This window comes from Haplochromis burtoni, unplaced genomic scaffold (assembly GCF_018398535.1).
Source record: "Haplochromis burtoni strain Fernald_Lab_line unplaced genomic scaffold, NCSU_Asbu1 Contig_206, whole genome shotgun sequence".
NCBI classification, from domain to species: Eukaryota; Metazoa; Chordata; class Actinopteri; order Cichliformes; family Cichlidae; genus Haplochromis; species Haplochromis burtoni.
In genome coordinates, this window is record NW_024582567.1 from 1,098,851 (window position 1) to 1,105,268 (window position 6,418).

The 6,418-nt window shown below is 43.3% G+C and overlaps 1 pseudogene; it reads left to right on the plus strand.

The window, feature by feature from the left end:
• Window positions 1–2,593: 2,593 nt before the first annotated feature.
• Window positions 2,594–6,418, plus strand: part of LOC121815410 — a 16,851-nt pseudogene continuing 13,026 nt past the window's right edge.

The window sequence follows — 6,418 nt, forward strand, 5'->3', positions numbered from 1 at the left end:
ATCCTGCCCGCAACTCTTGGTGCTGTTGCATGCTTTGGACCCGGTGGACTCCTGCTTGGTTCCTCTTGTGGGATCTCTCGAGAAGGGTTCTGCAAAATCCCCTCCTCTCCGACATCTGCGTTGGCGTGGAGTGGACCGAACAAACCTCCGACCTGTGGATCTGGTTGTTACTGCCTTGGAAGCTCCCAAGCCAATTCCTCTCAGGTTGGGTTTAATTAATACCAGATGGTCGGTGGCAAATAAGACATTCATTTTGAAGGAATTTTTCTCTTCCCATGCGCTGGATTTTCTTTGCTTGGCTAAAAACTTGGATTCCACCCGGTGAGTTAAGTGCCTTTTCTGAATTATTGCCGGCTGGCTGTGCCTTCTTTAGTGTTCCGAGAGTTTCTGGTCGCAGAGGAGGGCTAGCTTTTGTTTTTAAGGCACATCTTGACTTTAAGCAGCTATCCCCATCGACACGCCACACCAGTTTTGAACTGTGTTTGTGCAAACTGGGCCACTCGTCTTCGGTGTTGTGTTCGATTGTTTATCGGCCCCCAAAATATAATAAGGAGTTTTTATCCGAGTTCTCAGAGTTTCTTGCTGACTGTGCATCACGGTATGACCAGATCCTTTTGCTTGGTGATTTTAATATGCACGTCTGCTGCCCGGGGAAGCCCCTGGCTAAGGACTTTCTGGACTATTGTGAACTATTTTAATTTTGTTCAGTCTGCTAAAGGTGCCACTCAAGAACGTGGTCATACACTGGACTTGCTTTTATCACATGGTTTATCTGTCCGTAACCTACTCATCGAGGATGTTGTGTTTTCTGACCATATGCCTATTTTATGTGACATTGTTCTTGTTAAGCGGGCTGTACCTGCTCGATGCTATCGGCTCAGATACTGCCGAGCGGTTTTCCATATTGTTTGACCAACTTATATCTTATCCTCCTGAGTTGTCCACCTCAGATGGATTAGTTTCTTATTTGGATTCTGCTTGTAAATCTGTCCTCGACGTTGTCGCTCCTTTTAGATTCAGACAGTATAAGCCAAAGGCTAGTCCTTGGCTAACTGATTTTACCAGAGCCACTAGAAAAGAATGTAGAAGATGTGAAAGACGGTGGAAAAAAGATAGGCTGCATGTCTCTTTGGAAGCTCTTAAGACTAGCTGGAAAGTCTATCAGAGAGCAGTAAAGGCTGCCAAGCACTCCTATTTTTCCCAACTTATTGCTGCCAGCTTGCATAACCCTCGTGTTCTATGTAACACTATAAATTCTGTACTTGATATGGAAGGCTATATTCTTTTGCACTCTTCTGCGGTTATGTGCAATAAGTTTCTTAATTATTTTGTGGACAAGGTTGCTAGTTTGAGACCTCCGACTCTACCTATTGCTGACCCAGCCATGCATGGTTCTTGCTCAAGTCTGTTCTCTGCTTTTCTACCAAGGAGACAGCCCTCGTAAAAGTTATGAATGACATCCTGATAGCGACAGACCGTGGTAAATATGCAGTGCTGGTCTGGTTGGACATGACCGCTGCATTTGACACTGTGGATCACGATTTGCTGATCTCCCGCTTACAGCACTGTGTGGGAATTTCTGGTTCGGCACTTTTGTGGTTAAAGTCCTATCTCTTAAATAGGACCTTTTGTGTTAAGTTGGGGTCGGCTTCATCCTCTGTGGCCCCTCTGCTTTGGGGTGTGCCACAGGGATCTATTCTTGGGCCATTATTGTTTTCACTGTACCTTTTGCCTCTTGGCGCGATTTTCCGAAAACATAAAGTGCCATTCCATCTATACGCAGATGACTGCCAGCTCTACTTACCTTTTAGTCATTCTGATAGTCTCCCAACTGGACCTCTGCTTGACTGCCTTACTGATGTCAAAGCATGGATGGCAAAAAACTTTTTTTTTTTTTTTTGTCTGTCCCGTTTGGCTCTTTTGCCATCAGAATTGTTGTCTAAAGGCAAAGAAAGATGCCCAACGGATTTACTTTACCAAATTGACCATCCCAGCCTTGCCGTAATGGTCCATTTGATTCACCTTTTATTGTTTATTTTATTTTCACTTACTGAATACGGGACAGACTTGACTGGGGGAAAGAAGGGGAGAAAGAAAGAGGGAAAGAGAAACAGCTGAGAAGAGGGACGGGGGAGAAGGACAAAATACAAAAAGCAACAGAACGGGCAGAAAAGAAAAAAAAAGAAAAGAAAAAAAATGCATATATCAAAAAACTTTTTAAATTTTAATGATCGGATCGTTTTTCTCACACTCCAGATGTTGATCTTGCCATTTAACTCTGTGGGTAACTGACATTTTTCTCTTTTTTTTTAAATTAATTTTATTGCTATGTCTGGTTTCTGCTATCTTATTACTATATGCATATTTGTATTGTACAGCACTTTGGTCTACCAGGCGTGTTTTTAAAGTGCTAATATAAATAAATGATGATGATGATGATGATGATGAGGTGACTGTGAAGGCCAGGCCATCTGGAGCAGCACTCCATCACTCTCCTTCTTGGTCAAACAGCTCTTACACAGCCTGGAGGTGTGTTTGGGGTCACTGTCCTGTTGAAAAATAACTAAACTAAACTCAAACCGGATGGGATGGCATGTCAGTGCAGAATGCTGTGGCAGCCATGCTGGTTCAGTGTGCCTTCAAGTTTGAAAAAATCCCCAACAGTACAACCATCAACCACTTCCACACCATCACCTCCTCCTCCATGCTTCACGGTGGGAACCATACATGTAGAGACCATCGTTCACCTTTTCTGCGTCACACAAAAACACAGCGGGTAGAACCGAAGATCTCAAATTTGGACTCATTAGACCTAAGTACAGATTTCCACTGGCCTAATGTCCAATCCTTGTGGGGTTGGTTTTTTTTTTTGCCCAAACAAATCTCTTCTGCTTGTTGCTTGGTTTTAGTAGTGGTTTCTTGGCGGGTATTTGACCACAAAAGTGCAGTCTCTTCTCGACAATTGATGTAGAGATGTGCCCTCTACTGTAACTCTGTGTGGCATTTATCGGGGCTCTAATCTGAGGTGCTGTTAACTTGAAATTTCTGAGGCTGGTGACTCAGATGAATTTATCCTCAGCAGCAAAGGTGAATCTTGCTCTTCTTTTCCTGGGGTGGTCCTCATGTGAGCCAGTTTTATCGTAGCGCTTGGTGGTTTTTGGAGCTACAGTTGGGGACACATTCAAAGTTTTAGCAAATTTCCAGACTAACCGACCTTCAGTTTTTAAAGTAATGATAGACTGTCGTTTCACTTCTCTTAGCTGATTGGTTCTTGCCATAATATAAATGCTAACAGTTGTCAAATAGGGCTGTCAGCTGTGTACCAACCTGACTTCTGCACAACACAACCGATGGTCCCAGCCCCATTAACAAGGCAAGAAATTCCGCAAATGAACCCTGACAAGGCAAACCTGTGAAGTGAAAACCATTTCAGGTGACAACATCATGAAGCTCACTGAGAGAAGGCTAAGGGTTTGAAACACCATCTCCTGGTAGACATAGCAGTTGTTGTCTGAGACTGCAATACCAAGCTCACCAACCCATGCGCCATGCATCACCATCCAGTGTGGGATATACCAAGGAGATGCTCTGTCCCCACTGCTGTTCTGAATAGGCCTGAAGCCTCTCAGTGAGATCTTTGACAAGACTGATTATGGATTCTGTGCAAGCTACCTCCTCTACATGGATGACATCAAGCTGTATGCCAAGAGTCAACTAGACATCAATTCACTGATCCACACCACCAGGATATACAGATATACAGGTAGTCAGAACTGAAGGGATTGCACTGCCAGAAGGCAACACTGGAGACATAGAGGACAGCTACAAGTACCTGGGAATCCCACAGCCAAATGGGAGCCATGAAGAGGCCGCTAGGAAAGCTAAAACCACTAATTACCTGCAGAGGGTCAGGCAAGTCCTGAGAAATCAACTGAACAGTGAGAACATGATCTGGGGTATCAACACCCATGCCCTGCCCATGATCAGGTACCCTGCTGGGATAATAAGCTGGCCAAAGAAAGAGAAAGAAGCGAATGACATCAAGACCAGGAAGCTTCTGACCCTGCATGGAGGGTTTCACCCCAAGTCCAGCACCCTGAGGCTGTATGATAAGGAAGGAGGCCGGGAACTGGTGAGTGTCAGCACTACGGTCCAGGATGAGAGAACAAACATCCACAAATACATCAGGAAGATGGCCCCAACTGACCACATGCTCAGTGAATACCTCAGGCAACAGAAACCCAAGAAAGAGGAGCAAGAGGAGGAATGATCATGGAAGGACAGGCCCCTGCACAGTATGCAACAATGGAAGATAGAGGAAGTGGCTGATATCCAGAAGTCCTACCAGTGGCTGGACAAAGCTGGAATGAAAGACAGCACAGAGGTGTTAATCATGTCAGCACAGAAACAAGCTTTGAACACAAGATCCATAGAGGCTGTGTAAAGATGCCCCTGAGACAATCCAACACATAACAGCAGAGTGCAAGATATTAGCAGGCAGGGCATACATGGAATGCCATAGTATACAGAAATATCTGTGCTGAGTATTGCCTGGAAATCCCAAGGTCAAAATGGGAGACGCCCCCTACGGTGGTTAAAATTGACTTCCAGATACAGACGGATAAAATGGTGATGGCTAACCAACCAGATATAGTAGTGAAAGACAAGCAGAGGAAGACGGCGGCAGTGATAGATGTAGCAATACTGAATGACAGCAACATCAGGATGAAGGAACAGGAGAAGCTGGAGACATACTAAGGGCTCAGAGAAGAGCTCAAGAAGATCTAGAGTGTGAAGGTAACAGTGGTCCCAGTGGTAATTGGAGCACTAGGTGCAGTGACTCCCCAACTAGCTGAGTGGCTCCAGCAGATCCCACGAACATCAGGAGCGCAGTCCTACGAACAGCTAAGAAACTTCGCAGGACCCTCAAGCGCCTGGGCCTCTGGTAAAGGACCTGAGCTTGAAGGATAGACCATCTGGCTTTATGTCAGGACTTCTTGTTTGTAGAGGACGAGTCTGAATTTGAGTTCTGAACTAGTCTGCCAGATATCTGGACAATTTACCAATTCACCAACCAAAATCAATTTGAGCATGAATAACTCGATATCGATTCATTAAAATCCTGAATCAATTTGTAAATATAAAATTATTTTCCCCAAAACTCCAGAATCTACAGAATCCAGGTCAAACCTCACAAAATTCCAACAACCACCAAAGACATAAACACAAAGTGCAGACCCGGTGACGCATCACCATCAGTGAGATGTTGGCTTTCTCACACGGATACGCTGTCGGGGCTAAAAGCCAACAGCTCAAAGATTCTGATGTGTTGCCGGGTCTGCACTTTGTGTTTACGTCATTTTTGCACTAGATTCGGAAGCACCAGGTTTCATCACTCTCCAAACAATATTGACTGAACCAGCAGCAAAAGAAGATCCAAACTGCGCTTCACATTTCGGTTCACATAAACATTGTCATGAATTCCCTCTTACTTTTGCTGTTGCCCCCCCAACACGATAAAATGACACTTCATGTACAGCTCTTTCTCTCGCTTTCTCTCTCCCTCTCTCAGTGTACTCCATCTAAAAATCTCTGTTTTCTGCATTATTCGCTTGCTTATTAACCACCAGTCTACCATTGTTTCAGCGCTGTCAGCCGCTGGTTTTTTTTTCTTTTTTTATTTAACTGACTTCCGACAAGTAAGTCTCAATACTGAATAAATGTAAACTTTTTAAAATTATGCGAAACTACAAAATGCTTGGCTGTGTCTCTAATAAAACCTCTATAACTTTGCTCTGCTTCACTTCAGCAGCACCAGGTAATGTTTATATGTTGATTTCTGTTTTATCCTCAATTACTTTGACATCTGCTGTGATGCTTACACCTTTGATAAAGTCTCACAAGTGTCAGCTTTCTTTTTATAGATATAAAAATCAGAATTATAAAATAATATTTCTGGCTGTCTGAGGCAAAATTTCCTCCATTCAAATCAAACCAAATCGAATCGAATCATGGATCGAATCGATCCATGTGAATCGGAATCGAATCCATTCTAGAGATCAGTGACGATACCCAGCCCTACTCTTGAGGTTTGTAAAAAGGTGAAATACGTGGGTCACTTTATTACTGATCAAATGAATGATGACGATTAGATATATATATATATATATATATATTTATATAGACAATGTTGTAAGCGCTATATCCAGGAAAATAACACTGCATGTAAGTTCAGCTTCTGTTCAGTGGCTTTGCTTAAAGCAGTGGTTCTCAAACTTTTCTCAATGAGTAACACCTCATAAAATATATGGCTCTTGAAGTACCACCCTCATAACTGACATTAAAGTACAGTAGTATAGGTCTATTTAACTCCACATACAGTTTACAGGAGACAATTTTATTTCTTATATGAATGTTA